The sequence below is a fragment of the Zalophus californianus genome, chromosome 1 (genome assembly GCF_009762305.2).
Source record: "Zalophus californianus isolate mZalCal1 chromosome 1, mZalCal1.pri.v2, whole genome shotgun sequence".
Classification (NCBI taxonomy): domain Eukaryota; kingdom Metazoa; phylum Chordata; class Mammalia; order Carnivora; family Otariidae; genus Zalophus; species Zalophus californianus.
The window spans coordinates 169,498,623-169,516,199 of NC_045595.1; the positions used below are offsets into that span (position 1 = coordinate 169,498,623).

Sequence of the window (17,577 nt, forward strand, 5' to 3'; positions counted from 1 at the left end):
TCCCTATGTAAAGAGGCTCCTTCTCCCCCACATCGTTCTCTATAGCATTCCCTTCATTTATTCTTTATGGCACTTGTTTAATTATAAATATTTTGCTTATTTGTTTTCTTGTTTATTGTCTCTCTACTAGACTATAAGCTACTTTAGAGAATGAACTTTGTCTGTCTTATTCTTTGTTGTATTCCCAGAGCCTAAAATCTTGCCTTAAATATTTGTTGAATGAATGAATGGGTGGATGAAGGGAGAGATGAATGATGGACAGATGGATGGAAATAGATCCCTGAGACTGTGGCCAACAAACATAAAGGGAGCTGCTCACAGGTGGCCAGTAGAATGCAGAAGTGTATTTAAGTTGTAATAGCCCCAGAACAAAGGTCAGTTCCTCAGATAGATTCCATTTCATCATTACGTCTGTGGAAATTTTGGGAAGCACTAGATGCCTACACCAAGAGTCCATGAGTCATTTGTTTCCTTGAGAATCTGGAAACTTTATGAGATTGGCTTTAGAAAGTGCTTCCTTCTAGCCAGCTGGTCCTAATGCTTATGCTTTACTTTCATAGTGGAGGGTGCCCTTGGGGGAAATAGAATGTCATGACTTTGAGGTGGGTCAAGTTTAAGGAAGTCAAGTAGAGCACTAAGTCAAAAACAGATGGTCTGGATACAAAAAAAAGAATAGAGTCACTTGCATTCCAGCCACAATTGTGGTGGTGGTCTCTGGCCCATGAGTCATCAATACATGTGTTTTTAGACACGTAGAGAGAGAGAGAGAGAGAGAGAGAGAGAGAGAGAGAGAGAGAGAGAGAGAGAGATGTCAAGGGATCTCATTTAAAATGTGAAAGTCTGAATTTGTCATTCAAACGTATTTATGGTTAGACTCCCAGTTGGATGTGTTTTCCATTTGCCCGATTTTAAGTGTTAACCTGGAGAAATGTCCAGACTTCCTTTTCTCCTCCCCTCCCATCAGAGCCACAAGCTCCTGGCGTTTGGTTTTTATGTAGGAAACCAGATTAAGTAAAACAGCTTCTTTCCCTAGGATAAATCCTCTGGTGGCCAGTCTGGGGCAAGCTGTCTCCTCTTGTGCAACTATACACTCGGTATTTGAATAGAACACTGTTAATATTTCTTTTAATTGTATTTTCTTCACAAATCTATTCCAAGAGACTGTAATACTCTTAAATGGTAAGCCAAGGGGATTACGGTGGCAACTTTTTTCAAATAATACCACTGCTCCTTGAGAGAGGGATTAAACAGGGTTTCCAGGCGGCCGTCTGCCAGGGTACTTAGCTCTCAAGAGGTTGCCCAGTGCCCAGGATCAACAACTGAAAGAATGCTTTAGAGAGAAGGTACTGAAGGTCTTAACTGATGCAGGACTCACGTAACCTTGCTGTAAGAGTTTACAGCTTTCTTCCATAGAAACTTGTGGATTCTGTCCTTTTGGGAGCATCTGGCATTTAGCAAGTTCCTAGGATAGCGAAAAAAGAAGAAATAGGTCTGCTCGAATTCCATCTTAAAGCTTAAACAGCCTGCACATGGGGCATGAGGAGAGTTGGAATTTTGGAAGGTGGGAGGGATCACTCTTGGTCAAGTTCAGTATACTTCATGATATTCATTCTGGCCCTCTCCTTACTGGTCGTGTCAACTTGGGCAAGTTAATTGAAATTTTCTGTTCCTCAGTTTCCTTATCTGCAACATGGGGACAGTAAGAAGTAACAATCGATGATGTAAGCAGAACTAACTGAAATAATGTTTGCAAAGCACACAGCAGAGGCCTGGCACAAAACAAGGACTCTATGAATGTGAACTGCTATTATCGAAGTTTTTCTGTTTTCTCCCTTGTTCAGGTTGGACAAGTTGTTTTCAGTACCGCTAGGTCTTTTCTTTCTCAACATCTGAGACTCAAAGGCATCCAGAGGCTCCTCTTGGGGTGACTGACTGACTGGGACTGAGGAGTTCCGAGGGACGCCAGACCTTCAGTGCCCAAACCAGGAGAGACCAGGGCAAACTGGGCTGGGCAGTCAGTCCCTTTGGAAAGGTCCCACACCAGATTCCCAGTTCTGTGAGGTCTTCCTTAGGCTAGGCAATGCTTCCAAAAAAGTCAATTCCGATGCTCTTTGAAATTCACCTTGTTTCTGGAAACTCTTTAGAGCTTTTCCCTTACATCATCTCGGCAGACATGGGGCAAAAGGCAGTGCTGTGTTTCATAGGCCAAGGGAAAGTGGGGTTCTCTAGGCATCTTCAGTAGCTTGTTTTTCAATTCAGGGCTTATAAATCAAGGACCCAGATGTCCGGCAGGCTGGGAGGTGGACCATGGAAAGGAATCAGGATAAACTGAAATGATTTTTGCCATTGGCTTGGGCAGTACACCTTGCCAAGAGGCTTTTCCCTCAATTTTAAACAGATCAGTGTTATAAGGGGAAATGTACTCCATATGTTGCTCATGCCTTTTCCCTCAATTCACAAAAATGCCATCTTCTTAGAGAGGCAGAGTTTCCAGGAATTGTTTGGAATCTTTTTCCTCAAAGAAAGTACCACTCCAGTAGTCACAAATAACTCAGTTTTTCTTCACAGTTCCAGGTGGAGAGAATAAACCTGATTTTGGTTTCTGCCTCAATGGCCCTAAGAGCATTCTCTCCTAACCTTTTAAAATCTCCTATTCCACAGTATAATTTTGTCCCTTTCCAAAGAGTACAGATTTTCTGTTTTGTTCACTTCCAAGTTTACCTGAATTTAATAGAGGTCAACAAAAACCTGACAGGCTCAATTATTTTTATTAGTGGAAAGAGAAGTCACAAACCAAGAACATTACTTCCCCTTTGGATAGCATCAAATGCTGTGTTTTTTTTTTTTTTTTTTAAATCAGCCTTACTTTGGAGGCATAAATCATCATTAAGGAGATAAGTAGACAAGAAATATTATCCCTAGTTTGCTTATTTTTTTCCCTAAAAAAGATTCTGTTAAAAAAGAACCATTCCACAAAACAGATGAACATCGGGAGGTGGGTACGGGGGGTAGGAGAGACAAACCAGAAAACAGACTCTTAACTATAGAAAACAAACTGATAGTTTCCAGGGGGTAAGTGGGTGGGGGGATGGGGGAAATAGGTGATGGGGGTTAAGGAGGGCACTTGTGATGAGCACAAGTGTTGTATGGAAGTGTCGAATCACTATATTTATATATCTGAAACTAACATTACACCATATGTTAACTAACTGGAATTTAAATAAAGACTTGAAAAAAGGAACCATTCTCCTTAGCTTAATCTTATAATTTTTCTCTAGCCCATATTCTCTCCCTCTTCTATGAAAGTAAAAGTCACCTGTTTTTCCATGACCCCGTCAATTGCCTCTGAGCTCTGATGTGGTTCAGTTTGTCCGTGGTCTGAGGACCAGACAGGCCTGAAATCCTTTGTGGTTTATCAGTAAGGGGCCCCACCCCCACCTCCCCCAGGTATTAGGTCACCTCCATTTGTTTGGCCAGAACTGGCGTCCTTTTCTGAGACTGGAAGCCAGATTGGTTCATCACCAGAATAGGAAACTGGAACTGACATTGGTTTTGCAGATGTGCAAAAAAAATCCCAGGAGTTTTGAAAAAAAGAAAGAAAGGGAAAGGGTTTTGAGAAGACAAGACAAAGGGTTTTAAAGAGGACTGAAAACAAAACATTTAATCATATGGTGACTGTTACACTTGTTTCCATTAAGGTGACTCACTTTCTCTGCATTTTTAGACTAAAATTCAATTCCATTTTTATGTAACTACTGAATGACTATCACAAGTTTTTCCTTTGTTTCTCTCTCTTTTGTTATTGTTGTTTCTCAAAGTCAAAAAAGATTTTCAAATTGCCTTCTTAATCCCGAACCAGAAAAGGAAGTGATTTCATGTGTGAGATAATGAAGTAAAAGGACAGTGTTAAATCAGCACCCGATCAACTGCAAAGACTTGCCACTGGGGGAAAAATAAAAGTCTAGAAAAGAGCCTTAGAATTGTCATAATAAATTGCCTGGGCAACCAAAGTTTCTCAGGACCCTTCACCTTTTCTGACTTGAGGACAGGTTTGCCTTTTAGTACCAGAAAATTTCCAAAATGGTGAATGTCATCTCCCATAGGTGAGACCCCGGAGTGGGTCTAGAAATCATATAAGAAAATATTGTATTTCTTTTCTACCTCCCATTTCCCCAGTTCAGCAAGAAATTATGACTTAACAGCAGAAGTTTCCTGAGTCTTTAACAGTGCAGGCAGCATGGGCCCTTGACTCATACAGCCAGGATGTTAATTTTACCAGTTTCCATTTGTGTGACTGTGGGCTAGTTACTTAGAGTCTCTTAACTCTACTCTCTCACCTATAAAATAAGAATAATTACAAGAGTAGTAGTAATAATGATAATAATAATAATTCCTGTGCCTGAAATAAACATTATTATTAAAAGTCAGCAGACTGATCGTTCCTCCTGACAATAGCTACCAAGTAGATTAAACTCCTGGAATGTCAGTGAAAACCTCTTCCTCTATGCTTGCATTTCTTCACCTTCGGTTCATTCAGTGGTTTTGGAATTTTATTTCTGGGGTAATGGAAACACTGTCCAATAATAATGTCCCTTTAATTAGGACAAAACTGGCATTTTATTTTATTTTATTATTTTTATTTTTTAAAATTTTATTTAAATTTTACTTAGTTAACATACAGTGCAGTATTGGTTTCTTTCTTTTTTAAATTTATATTCAATTATCCAACATATAGTACATCATTAGTTTCAGATGTAGTGTTCAATCATTTATCAGTTGCATATAACACCCAGTGCTCGGGGGGCCTGGGTGGCTCAGTCGGTTAAACATCTGCCTTCGGCTCAGATCATGATCCCAGTGTCCCAGGACTGAGTCCCATGTCAGGCTCCCTGCTCAGTGGGGAGTCTGCTTCTCCCTCTCTCTTTGCTCCTCCCCTGCTTGTGCTCACTCACTCTCTCTTGCTCACTCACTCTCTGTCTCAAATAAATAAATAAATAAAATCTTAAGAAAAAGATAACACCCAGTGCTCATCACATCATGTGCCCTCCTTAATGCCCATCACCCAATTACCCCCCACCCACCTCCCCTCTAGCAACCCTCAGTTTTTTTCCTATAGTATTTACCCCAAAGATACAAACATAGTGATCTGAAAGGGCACCTGCACCCCAATGTTCATAGCAGCAATGTCCACAATAGCAAAACTGTGGAAAGAGCTGAGATATTCACTGAGATGAATGGATAAAGAAGATGTGGTATATATATATATATATATATATATATATATATATACACAGAGGGATATTACTCAGCCATCAGAAAGGATGAATACTTACCATTTACATCGGTGTGGATAACTGGCATTAAAAAATAGTTATAATTTTATTATTTTCTGTATTAAATCCTGTTATTGGTACTTGGAGAATACATGGAGATAACAGAGCTGGTTTATTTTATATGTACTGTGGCTTTCCCTCTGTCACCACCTGCTCCTCCCCCATGGATGACACTTTCCTTTTGGGTCGGGTACAGAGAGAGAATATTTGAGTAGTAGCCCAGTCGAGGTCTGGGAATTATCCCAGATTCATAAATTCATCTTCTGGGCAAAAATTACTTTTCAATTACCAGATAATGCCTGTGTTAACATTCAGATCATCGGTGGCAATCACACAGACCAAACACAATGGATATGAGGTCAGATTCAATATAGAAAGACACATGATCACCAGATCATTTCTGGTGTCTGACTCATATTGAGTTGTTTTATTTGCTTTATCACTTTCTGTTAAAAATGGAAATAGACTGACTCCTAAAATTGAGGATTACTTAAAAAAGAACAGTTCTAAGAAGTTGATTTGCTTCAATTCAACTCAACAAATATTTATTGAGTATCTACTATAAAACTAGAAAGTGGCAAAGTCTTAAAATTCAGTAATGTCCCTTGTCCTGATGGAGCTTATAGTCTGATGTAGAATAAAGATGTTGTACAAGTCAATTACCAGTATGATGAGGGACTAGACAGGGAATATGGGAGGGTACAGCATGAGAATTAATTCAGTATAGAGCAGAGATTCTTAAACTTTCCTGTGCATATGAATCTCCTAGGAATTTGTTAAAAGTTAGTTTTCTGGTCCCTGGTCATTCTGATGTAGTGGTCCATGGGCCACACTTTGGGAACACTGGTAGAGTGGCTCAGGAAAGGTTGCCTTGAGAACTGAAGCTCAACCAAGGTCTAAAGGATGAGAAGGAGTTGCCTTTCTAAGTGGTGGTTGGAGAAGAGCTGTCCAGTCAGACAAGAGCAGGAAGAAATGCATTAGAGATGGGGCAAAAGGGACACATAATGATGGGCTTCCTTCCTAAGGGGCCCTGAACCCGTGCATTCAGGGAGACTCCTAGTTCCATTGCTTCTGGGTGTTCGTCTGAGGAAAAGAACATTTTGGTAGGGTTGCCTTCTCAGGTGAACACTTGGAAAGGAAGGCCTAGTTTTTCAGGGAAAACTTCCTAATACCAAAATGGAAAAAAAATGCACACACACACACACACACACACACACACACACACACACACCCCAAAAACAGACAGGGAGAAAGGAAAGTATGCACCCTGGGTCTAATTTCACCCTCAGACATTCCCACCACTGGAAATGGAGTGGTTGGAAAATGCCTTCATAAGCAGGATTTAGGGGTATAATTAGAAAATTATCTCTTCCTAGAACATTTTGTGAAATTCTGCCTCGAGGTGTCAACAGGTCTCTGTGGGGCTCTCTCCAGCAGAACTCGACTGACACATGTAAAACTCAGTGGGGTTCCAAGACGGCCACTGTAGAATCTCAAGTATGTGGAAGGAGTTTGCTGTGTTTGCCAGTACAGTTTTTCCAAAAAAGAAAAATTCTGCAGAGATCAAAGATGGGTGGAGGAAGTGGGCCCTAGCCTCAGTAGGAAGGTTTTGTCATCAGAAGAATTCAAGCTGGTGAGTTTCTGGCAAGGCAGGTCATTGGGCCATGAGAGAGAAGTGAATCTCTGAGTTTTTGATGTGAGGCAAAGAAGAATGGAGACCCAGTGAAGAGGGAGAAATGAGGAATTAGGGATAGCCGCTCTCATCTGAGTTATGTCCCTGACCACAGACTGTCTTGAGGTCTCTGGCATCTTTTTCAGTATCCGGTTCTAGAACAAAACTTACTCAGTGCTTCCTCAGATGCCTGCTCACTACATATCACCAGCAGCCATGTATTTGAGAAGAATGTTGGGGATGATGTATGGGCAGCTCAAATAACACTCCAAGGTTTTCTCTTAACATTTTTTTCCTCTTTTTAAAAATTTATTTTTTTAAGAGAGAGAGAGCGTGCAGGTACGTGTGTGCGTGTGCACGTGGGTGGGGAGGGCCAGGGGGAGAGGGAGAGAATCTTAAGTAGACTCCCCGTTGAGTGTGGAGCCCCACGAGGGACTCTATCTCATTACCCTGAAATCATGTCCTAAGGCTAATTCCAGTGTAGGAGGCTTAACCACCTAAGCCACCCAGGCGCCCCCCTTTCCTTTTTTTTTAATTTTGGGGAAATCAGGCTAACCCAAGGAGAAAGGAAGTCCAAAGTGGTAGTCCCAGGAATGTGTGTCAGAGGGTGAAGGATGAGGAGAAGCGGATGTTGGAGTTCACAGATAGGAGAGCTCTGTTCTGGAGTGAGACCCTTAGGGTTCTAATCCTGCCTGCATTTCTTACTAGCAATGTGATTTGTGGAGAAAGCCTAACCCCTCTGTGCCTCAGCTTTACATCTGCAAAACATGCAATAGTATCCACCCCCTAGGGCTGTTGGGAGGATTAAATAAATGAATGTAAAGTGTTTAGAGCAGTATGTGCACATAGTAAGTGCTTAATAGATGCCAACTATAATTTTGTTAAACATATGTACATTGATGTAGACTAGTAGGCATTTAGTTTATTTATTTAATTTATTTTATATTTTTCTTACTTTGTGGCACTTTCTCCAAATTTCTCTGTCAGAATAATGCCCCATGTTAATCAGGGCCTGGGCCCCATCATGTGGATCAGAGTGCCTTTCCTACAACCCTGTCTAATGCATCAGGACCAAAATAAAATGGAAGCAAGAGATAGTGCAGTGACTTCTTCCTGAACCTGCTCACAAGGGTAGTCAGGGAGGTAGCTATTCACCTGCCCTTCCTACAAAATGATGGTTCATTACAGGATACAGAAGGAGGATAATATTCAGCTCACTGAGGTTTTGAAGACTTTTGGTTTCACCAGTAATATGAAGAGAAAGGTGCTCTTCCATTGGATGTGAAATTGAGCTGGCACCTGATACCATCTTAGGGCTTGAGGGCTGGTTATTCTGCCCAGACAGCTGTGTTATAATCCTTCTCCTCAGACCAGCACAGCTCTACCCCTTGGTGCCAGCAAAGGTGTGACTAGAGGGTTAATTTCGTGTGTGTGTGTGTGTGTGTGTGTGTGTGTGTGTGTGTGTGTGTGTGTGTTTGAATTTTTATGATCCATCATGTTTCCCTTTGCACATGGCCTGCTAGGAAGATCCAGGCCCGATGCATGACCTGCCCCTCGCAGCTATAGCCTGTCATGATGCGCATTTGGAGTACCTTCTTTCTCCACACTCTATTTTACTTTTCTACCTCTAGTTCCTCTTTGACTCCTCTTCTTCACTTATCTTTAACCTATTTGATCTTACTGCATTGTCTGCAGTCATTAAAAGCTGACCCAAGGGACAGGGAAGGTGAGACATGTAAAAAACACATACATAAGTCATTCCAAAGTGTTGGTCATTCAGTGAGATTGGTGTGGATCCTGGCAACTCCCTTACATAAATTTAGCTCTCTTCCTTGGCACTTTATATGAGAATATTCTTTTTGCAATGATTCCAAGAAAACCCAGATATTACTAATGAACAGCCAAGTTTATATACCTTTCTTAAGTAGTTACTAAATCTACCAGTGCAGAGGTGTAAAGGTCAGGTCTGAGTTTATTATTTAGAAATGACATGAAAATATGCACATTTAGGTGACTGAGTTGATGTAACTTGTGTTCTCTGGACATGGCAGCTGACAGACTCCAAACTTAACTGTCCTAACCAGCCACGGAGTCAGAACTGTTTATCATGATCAAACAGAAAGGTCATCTTCTAAGAACACAAGGCCGTCAGTCTGAAAATGTGTTTAGAATTTTGGAATTCTAACTCTGGAATTCTGTCCGGAGTTTAGCAATTTTTCCTTGGGAGAATGACCATATCAAGTATGGTTGAGCACACTGTTTTAGAAAATGACTGAACTTCCCACTGTCTTTAGCTGGGTTCTAACTAAGGAGAAAAAAGAAAAAAAGAAGAGAAGAAAACCACTCTGGAAACAAAGCTGGTTTTCATTGAGAAAAATTTCCTTGCTCTTTCAAATAAGATTATGTTAGGAAAATAGAAGACCTGAACTGGAGATTAACATCTTTTCTGATGTTTCTGTCAAGAGTTCATGCTGTTACTGTTTTTCCAGTACTAAGGAGGGCAACTGCAAACACAAATGTGTGTGGTTTTTTGGGGGGTTATAGAGAGGACAAGACTAGGTTGCCCTTTGCTCTTCTGAGGTATATACACAGCCTACAGATTTTTCCTGACCTAACAGTAATTTACTTACCTGTCACCCAGTTCACTGTAGTTATGATTAAGAACCATACAATTTGGGCTTTTTCCTAAAATGCCTAACATGTTTATAAAAACAGAGAGAAAGAGAAAAATATAATGTGTGCTATGAAAAAAATATACTGACATTTTAAAACAGGTATTATTATTTATCATAATGTTTGCCCTATGCTGGAAAGATGTTAAAATTGGGTGAATTGAATAAATAAAAAATTATTCATCTTTTATTTTGTTCATTATGCCCCTAAAAAGATTATACCTGGGGGCAGGAGTTTATTCACCCGCAAATCAGAATGAAGTCCCCCTACTTCTTTTTTTTAAATTTTTATTTATAAATTTTTTATTGTTATGTTAATCACCATACATTACATCATTAGTTTTTGATGTAGTGTTCCATGATTCATTGTTTGTGCATAACACCCAGTGCTCCACGCAGAACGTGCCCTCTTTAACACCCATCACCAGGCTAACCCATCTCCCCACCCCCTCCCCTCTAGAACCCTCAGTTTGTTTTTCAGAGGGTCCCCCTACTTCTTAAAAAAAAGTGAACTTCTAACTTCTTTCAATTTTTATTTTTATTTATTTTTTTATTTTTTTAAAAGATTTTATTTGTTTATTCATGAGAGACAGAGGGAGAGAGAGGGAGAGAGAGAGAGAGAGAAGCAGAGGGAGAAGCAGGCTCCCAAGGAGCAGGGAGCCCGATGCGGGACTCGATCCCAGCGCCCTGGGATCATGACCTGAGCCGAAGGCAGACGCTTAACCATCTCTTGCAGTTGACAGGTTAGGTACCTGCTACAAAGTTAATATTAGGTTCTGCCAATAACTCCTATATTCTGGACTTGTAATAGACTAAAAAAAAAAAAAAAAAAACAAACAACAATTTGACCCAGGCATGTCTTTCTGACTCACTGTCTACAAAGTGCAATACAGTCCATGAGATAATGGAAGTGGAATGAAGGAAAACGATGCTTCTCTCCTCAGTTAGGACTACCCCTAGCGGTCTCCATCCAATGACATTTGCATAAATTTTCTTTGCCTCAGCCTTTGACATCTGTCTTGAGAAGTGGTAGAGTGTAGAGATTAAACACATGACCTTTGGAGTCCAGTTGCCTGGGCTGTTATCCTGGGTCTGCTAGTTACAATTTGTGTGTCTTTTCTCAGTTTTGTCATGTGCAAAATGGAAAGTAACACAAATCTCATAACTCATGATACTTTGTGAGCTAATACAAGCATCTGTACTTGGATCTTTAAAGTCTAATCTAAACAGAGCAGCCAGAGTGATTCTTTTAAAGCATGAGTCAGATCCAGTCACTCTTCTACTCAACACTCCCACAGAATCCCCATGTCTATTAGGGTGAAAGCCAAAGTCCTGATGATGGTTTATAAGGATCTGCTTGGACCTCTCTGGCTTCAGCTTCTACCATTCTTCCTTTTGCTTATGAAACTCTGTTTCTCTGGCTTCCTTGCTGTTCTTCAAACACACCAAGCAAAAAACTAATGATGTAATGTATGGTGATTAGCATAACATAAACCCCCCCCACACACACACACACACGCCAAGCATACCCTCACCCCATTCAGGGCATTTGTCCTTGCTATTCCGTCTGCTTGAAACACTCTTCCCTGGAAATATTCATAGCTCTCTCCTCTGTTTCCTTTAGATCTTTGCTTAAATGTGACTTTTACAACGGGCCTTCCTTGACAATGTCTATAAAAAAGCAACTTCAGGTTCTGGTTTCTGAACTCATCTCCTCCAGGCACACTGAGTCTATAGCTACATATGGAACAATTTTCTCTTAAAAAACCTAAAGCAGACTGAGTGATAATTATGCCTTGGGCAAATGAGAAGAAAACCATCAAAGAAAGTCAAAGAGGTTGAGACACAATCTCATCATAAATCCCACCCCCACCATAGTCACCTACAACTGGAGGAAACTTAAAACCTGGAGCTTCTCCCTGAGGAGTAAAGTGTTTAAACCTCCCATTGGGCACCTCAACTTTTAAGACATGCATTTGACAGAGTCCCCAAGACATCTAATTTATTTTATTTTATTTTATTTTACTTTTTATTTTAATTCCAGTATAATTAACATAGTGTTATATTAGTTTCAGGTGTACAATATAGTGATTTAATAATTCTATACATTAATCAGTTCTCATCGCAATAAGCATACTCTTTTTTTTAAAGATTTTATTTATTTATTTGTCAGAGAGAGAGAGAGCATGCACAAGCAGGGGGATTGGCAGGCAGAGGGAGAAGCAGACTCCCTGCTGAGCAAGGAGCCCGATGTGGGACTTGATAAAGGGTAAAGTAAAGGAGGCTCACCTGCTTATAGTAAAACCTTGGCCTGAAAGGCAGCCATCTAACTTAACACACTCATCTAGGAGCCTGCTGGAGTATTCTCCAGAGATAGAGACTGGTTGGTGGGCATCATTTTTTCATTGCCCTTTTGCCACACTCCAAAGCACCAGTATCTCCTGGAAGAGAGCCTTATATGTGTGTGGTACACTGAGTTCTGCAGTTGCTGCCCAGAGGATGCCTCCTGCTTGCCTGGCTCTGGAGGCCAGGGGATCTTGTGTTCCTGGTCATGTGAGACTGTAATAATTGTTGTCACCCAGAAAGGAGCTCATACCCCCGTCTGGTACTCTGAGTTTTATGTTGCCTCTATATTGCCTGGGTCTGGTGGCTAGTGGGGATTATGTTCATGTTGTCCCACAGGACCATAACCAATGGAGAGAGAGTTCTTAAACAGTTAGCACCCTTCCAGGACACAGCAAGAAGCAACAGACCTGGGAGCTGACTCCTTCTGTGAGGGAGGCCTATTTGATAATCATCATGACTGTGACCTGAGGGGCAGATTTCTGATTAAACACACACATGAGGGCCGACTGCAGTCCTTTCCGGAGACCTCAGAGGGTGAGTGATATATTCATGCTCACTCTGCCATGCTCCAGAGTGCCAGTGTCTCCTGTGGGGAGCTTTCCATACATCTGGTGTTTGCTTCTTGCTGCTGATACCTAGGGAACGCTTCTTGATCACCTGGCTCTGGTGGCCAAAATAGCTTGTGTTCCTGGGCCCCAAAAGACTGTGGCAAGACAGTTCTTGGCAGGCTACCACTTCCAGGGCACTTCACAGATAGTGGGCTGAGGCACACCTTCTAGTCTTTCTGTGAAGGAGATGACTTTGCTTGTCCTGGGGCTTTGGACTGAGGGGCAAGCTTCAGATTTGGCACACATTTAGTGGAGCTATTTTCAAGGAGTGTAGGCTATGGATGCCATCTTGGCACTCTCCCTCTGCTTTGTTCTAACTCTTCAGTATCTTCCAGAAAGAAACTTATACACCCATCTGGAGCCCCAGTATTTGTGATTGTTACCCAGGGAACACCTCAAGATTGCCTGTCTCTGGTGGCCAGCAGGGCTTATGCTGTGGCCTCTCAGGACATATATATTTGCATACTTTAAAGCTGCTCCCTGTAAGTCTGGCTTCCAGTCAGCCATAACCTAGGTGCTAAGACCCTCCCCTCTGGGATGCTGATAGGTTTCGGCACATTCCCAACTACTAGGAACTATTAAAAATGTATTGGGCCACTTAAATAAGCACAAAGGCTTAAGATATGATGAAGAGCTGGGGTAGGGCTGAACAAAAGATTCTTCTCCTATGTGAGGTCACTCCTTCAAGATTGGGAGAGGTGGTTGTTTCATCTTCTGTGTTAAAACTACAACAGAGCATTAAGCACAGTGAAGAAATGAGGAATATGTTCCAAATGAAAGAACAAGATAAAACTTCAGAAAAAAAAAGTTAATGAAATAGAGATAAGTAATTTACCTGATAAAGAGTTTAAACTATGGTCACAAAGATGATCACATAATTAGGGAGAAGAATGGATGAATATGGTGAGAACTTCAACAAAGAGCTGGAAGACACAAGAAGTTACCAAACAGAAATCATGGAGCAGAAGAGCACAATACCTGAACTGAAAAAATACACTAGAGGGCTTCAACAACAGTCTCGATGAAGAAAAAGAAAGAATTAGTAAATTTAAAGACAGGGCAGTGGAACTTATCAGAGCAGCAAAAAGAAAAAAAAATGAAGATAGATTAAGGGGGTTATGTGACAACATCAAACAGACTAACATTTGCATTATAGGACTCCCAGAAAAGGGAGAGAGGGACAGAAATCTTATTTGAAAAAAAGAAAATAACTGAAACTGTCTAACTTGGTGAAGAAAACAGACATCCAGATTCAGGAATCCCATAGAGTTCCAACCAAATAAGATGAATCTAAAGAGACCAACACCAAGACACATTATAATCCAAATGTCAAAAGTTAAAGACAAGGAGAGAAACTTAAAAGCAGCAACAGGAAAACAACTTGTTACATACCAGTGAACTCCCATAAGATGATCAGCATTTTTTTTTTAGCAAAAACTTTGCAGGCCACAAGGGAGTGGTACAATACAGTCTAAGTGCTGAAAGAAAAAATTTCCAACTGACAATATTCTACCTGGCAAAGTTAACATTCAGAATTGCAGAAGAGATAGAGTTTTCCAGACAAACAAAAACTATCACCACTAAACTGGCCTTATGAGAAATAATCTGATAGGAAAGGGTACTAATTAGTAGCACGAACACATATGAAAGAGTAAATCTCACTGGAAAAGTAAAAAATATAGTAAAGATGGTGAATCAATTACTTATGAAGCTAGTATGAAAGTTAAAAGACAAAAATAGTCAAAATAATATGACTACCATAATTAGTTAAGGAATGCACAAGACAAAAATATGTAAATGTGACAATATAAACATAAAAAATAAGGTGGGGAGAGTGAAAATGTTAAACCAGAGAGTGGGATCGAACTTAAGTTGTTATCAACTTAAAATAGATTATTACAAATATAAGTTGTTATATATAAGCCTCATGGTAATCACAAAGTGAAAACCTGTAGGAAATACACAAAAGAGAAAGAGAAAAGAATACAAATTATCAAACCACAAAGGAAGAGAGCAAAAGAAGAAGAAAGGAACAGAAGAACTACAAAAACAGCCAGAAAACAATGAACAAAATGGCAGTAAGCACATACCTATCAATAACCAATTTAAATATAAATGGACTAAAAAACAAGACCCATCTATATGCTACCTAGAAGAAACACACTTTAGGTGTAAGGACATGCACAGACTGAAAGTGAAGGGGTGGAAAAAGATATTCCATGCAAATGAAACCAAATATATTTATGTCAGACAAAATAGACTTTAAAACAAAGACTATGTGATAGAGAAAGAAGGATGTTACATAACAATAAAGGGGTCAACCCAACAAAAGGATATAACATTTGTAAATATTTATGCACCTAATGTAGGACCACCTAAATATATAAAAAATTATTAACAGACCTGAAAGGGAGAAATGCCCAGCAATACAATGTTAATAGGGGACTTCAGTATTCCACTACCAATGGATAGATCATCCAAACAGAAAATTGATAAGGAAACATCAGCCTTAAATGACATGTTAGACGAGATGGACTTAATATATATTTACAGAACATTCCATCCCAAAGCAACAGAATACATATGTTCTCAAATGCACACAGAACATTTTCCAAGATAGATCATATGTTAGCCACAAAACAAGTCTTAATAAATTTAAGAGGACTGAAATCATACTAGGCATCTTTTCCAACCACAATGGTATGAAACTAGAAATTAATTACATGAAGAAAACTATAGAGAGTTCACAAATATGTGGATATTAAACAACATGCTAAGAACAAGCAGTGGGTCAAAGAAGAAATCAAAAGCAAAATCAGAAAATACCTTGAAACAAACAAAAATGGAAATGTAACATACCAAAATTTATGTGATGTAACTAAAATAGTTTTAAGAGGGAAGTTCATAATGCTAAATGCCTATCTAAAGAAATAAGAAAAATCTCAAATAAACCACCAAACTTTACACCTCTTGGAACTAAAAAAAAGAACAAAGCCCAAAGTTGAAAGGAAGGAAAGAAAGATGAGAGTAGAAATAAATGAAATAAATTCTAAAAAGACAACAGAAAATATCAGTAAAACTAAGAGCTGTTTCTTTGAAAGGATAAACAAAATTGACAAGCCTTTAGCTAGCCTCACCAGAAAAATAGAGCACTTAAGTAAAATCAGAAATAACAGGGGAGATGTTACAACTGATATCACAAAAGTACAAAGGATCATGAGACTACTATAAACATTTATATGCCAATGAATTGGACAACCTAGAAAAAGTGGATAAATTTCTAGAAACATACAACCTACCAAGACTAAATCATGATGAAATAGAAAATCTGAACAGATCAATTATTAGCAGGGAGATTGAGTCAGTAATCAAAAACCTCCCAATTAAAAAAACTCCAGGACCAGACAACTTCAAATGTAAATTCTACCAAACATTCAAAGAATTAATACTAATCCTTTTAAATGTCTTCCAAAAAATAGAACAGGGCAGAGGGATGGGTGGGTGGTGAGTCTTCCAAACACATTTTATGCAGCTAGCAATTTCCTGTTACTAAAATCAGATATAGACACCACACACACACACACACACACACACGCACACGCACACAGAAATTACAGGCCAATATCTCTGATGAATGTCACAAAATCCTCAGCAAAATATTAGCAACCCAAATTCACCAATACATTAAAAAGATTATACACCATGATTAATGTGTTATACCATCTTAACAAAATGAAGGATAAAAATCATGTGATTTTCTCAATAGATGCAGAAAAAGCTTTTAACAATATTTCATTTTCATTTATGATAAAAACTCTCAACAAAGAGGGTATAGAGGGAATGTGCCTCAACAGAACAAAGGTCATATATGACAAACCTAGAGGTAACATAATATTCAATGGTAAAAAGCTGAAAGCTTTTCCTCTAAAATTAGGAACAAGACAAGGATGTCCACTTTCATCACTTTTATTCAACATAGGCTGAGTAATTAAGCAAGAAAAAGAAATAAAAGGCATCTAAATTGGAAAGGAAGATGTAAAACTGTCACTATTTACAGATGACATGATATTTTTATATAGAAAATCCTAAAGACTCCATTAAAAAACTGTTAAAACTAATAAATGAATTTGGTGGGGTGCCTGGGTGGCTTACTCAGTTAAGTGTCTGCCTTTGGCTTAGGTCATGATCCTAGGGTCCTGGGATTGAGTCCTGCATTGGGCTCCCTGCTCCACGGGGAGTCTGCTTCTCCCTCTCCCTCTGCCTGCCTCTCCCCCTGCTTGTGCTCTCTCTCTCTCTGTCAAATAAATAAATAAAATCTTAAAAAAAAATAAATGTTTGGTAAGTTGCAAAATACAAGGTCAATACTCAAAAATTTGTTGTGTGTTTTTACATTAATAACAAACTATCAGAAAAAGAAATCGAGAAAGCCATTCCATTTACAACTGCATCAAAAAGAATAAAAGACCTAGGAATAAATTTAGCCAAGAATGTGAAAGATCTATATATTGAAAACTACATGATGTTAATGAAAGAAATTGAAGAAGATAATAATAAATAAGAAGATATTCTGTGCTCATGGATTGGAAGAATTAACACTGTCAAAATGTCCATACTACCAAAGCAATCTACAGATTCAATGCAATGCCTATCAAAATTCCAATGGTATTTTTCACAGAAATAAAACAAACAACCCTAAAATTTGTGTGGAAAGACATTGCACAGAAACGCAAACATGAGAGAGAAAAACAAAGCTAGAGGCATCCCACTCTGATTTCAAACTATATTACAAAGCTAGTAATTAAAACAGTATGGTGTTGGTATAAAAATAGACATATAGATCAAAGGAACAGAATGGAGAAACCCAGAAATGAACCCACATGTATGTGGTCAATTAATTTATGACAAAAGAGCCAAGAATATACAACGAGGAAAAGACAGTCTCTTCA

At 39.3% G+C, this 17,577-nt stretch overlaps 1 protein-coding gene across 10 annotated transcripts in view; it reads right to left on the reverse strand.

The window, feature by feature from the left end:
- Window positions 1-17,577, reverse strand: part of COL8A1 (collagen type VIII alpha 1 chain) — a 163,456-nt gene that overhangs the window by 78,270 nt on the left and 67,609 nt on the right. For 3 of the 10 annotated variants that reach the window (XM_027585512.2, XM_027585511.2, XM_027585502.2), the window contains exon 2: window positions 1,376-1,462. The exons of 3 other annotated variants lie outside the window; for them this stretch is intronic. The gene's annotated coding sequence lies outside the window, so the exon portion shown is untranslated. Of the gene's footprint in view, window positions 1-1,360; window positions 1,463-3,316; window positions 3,367-17,577 lie in introns of those variants that run through there. 4 more of the 10 variants (XM_027585505.2, XM_027585506.2, XM_027585504.2 and 1 more) reach the window with 4 other exon arrangements.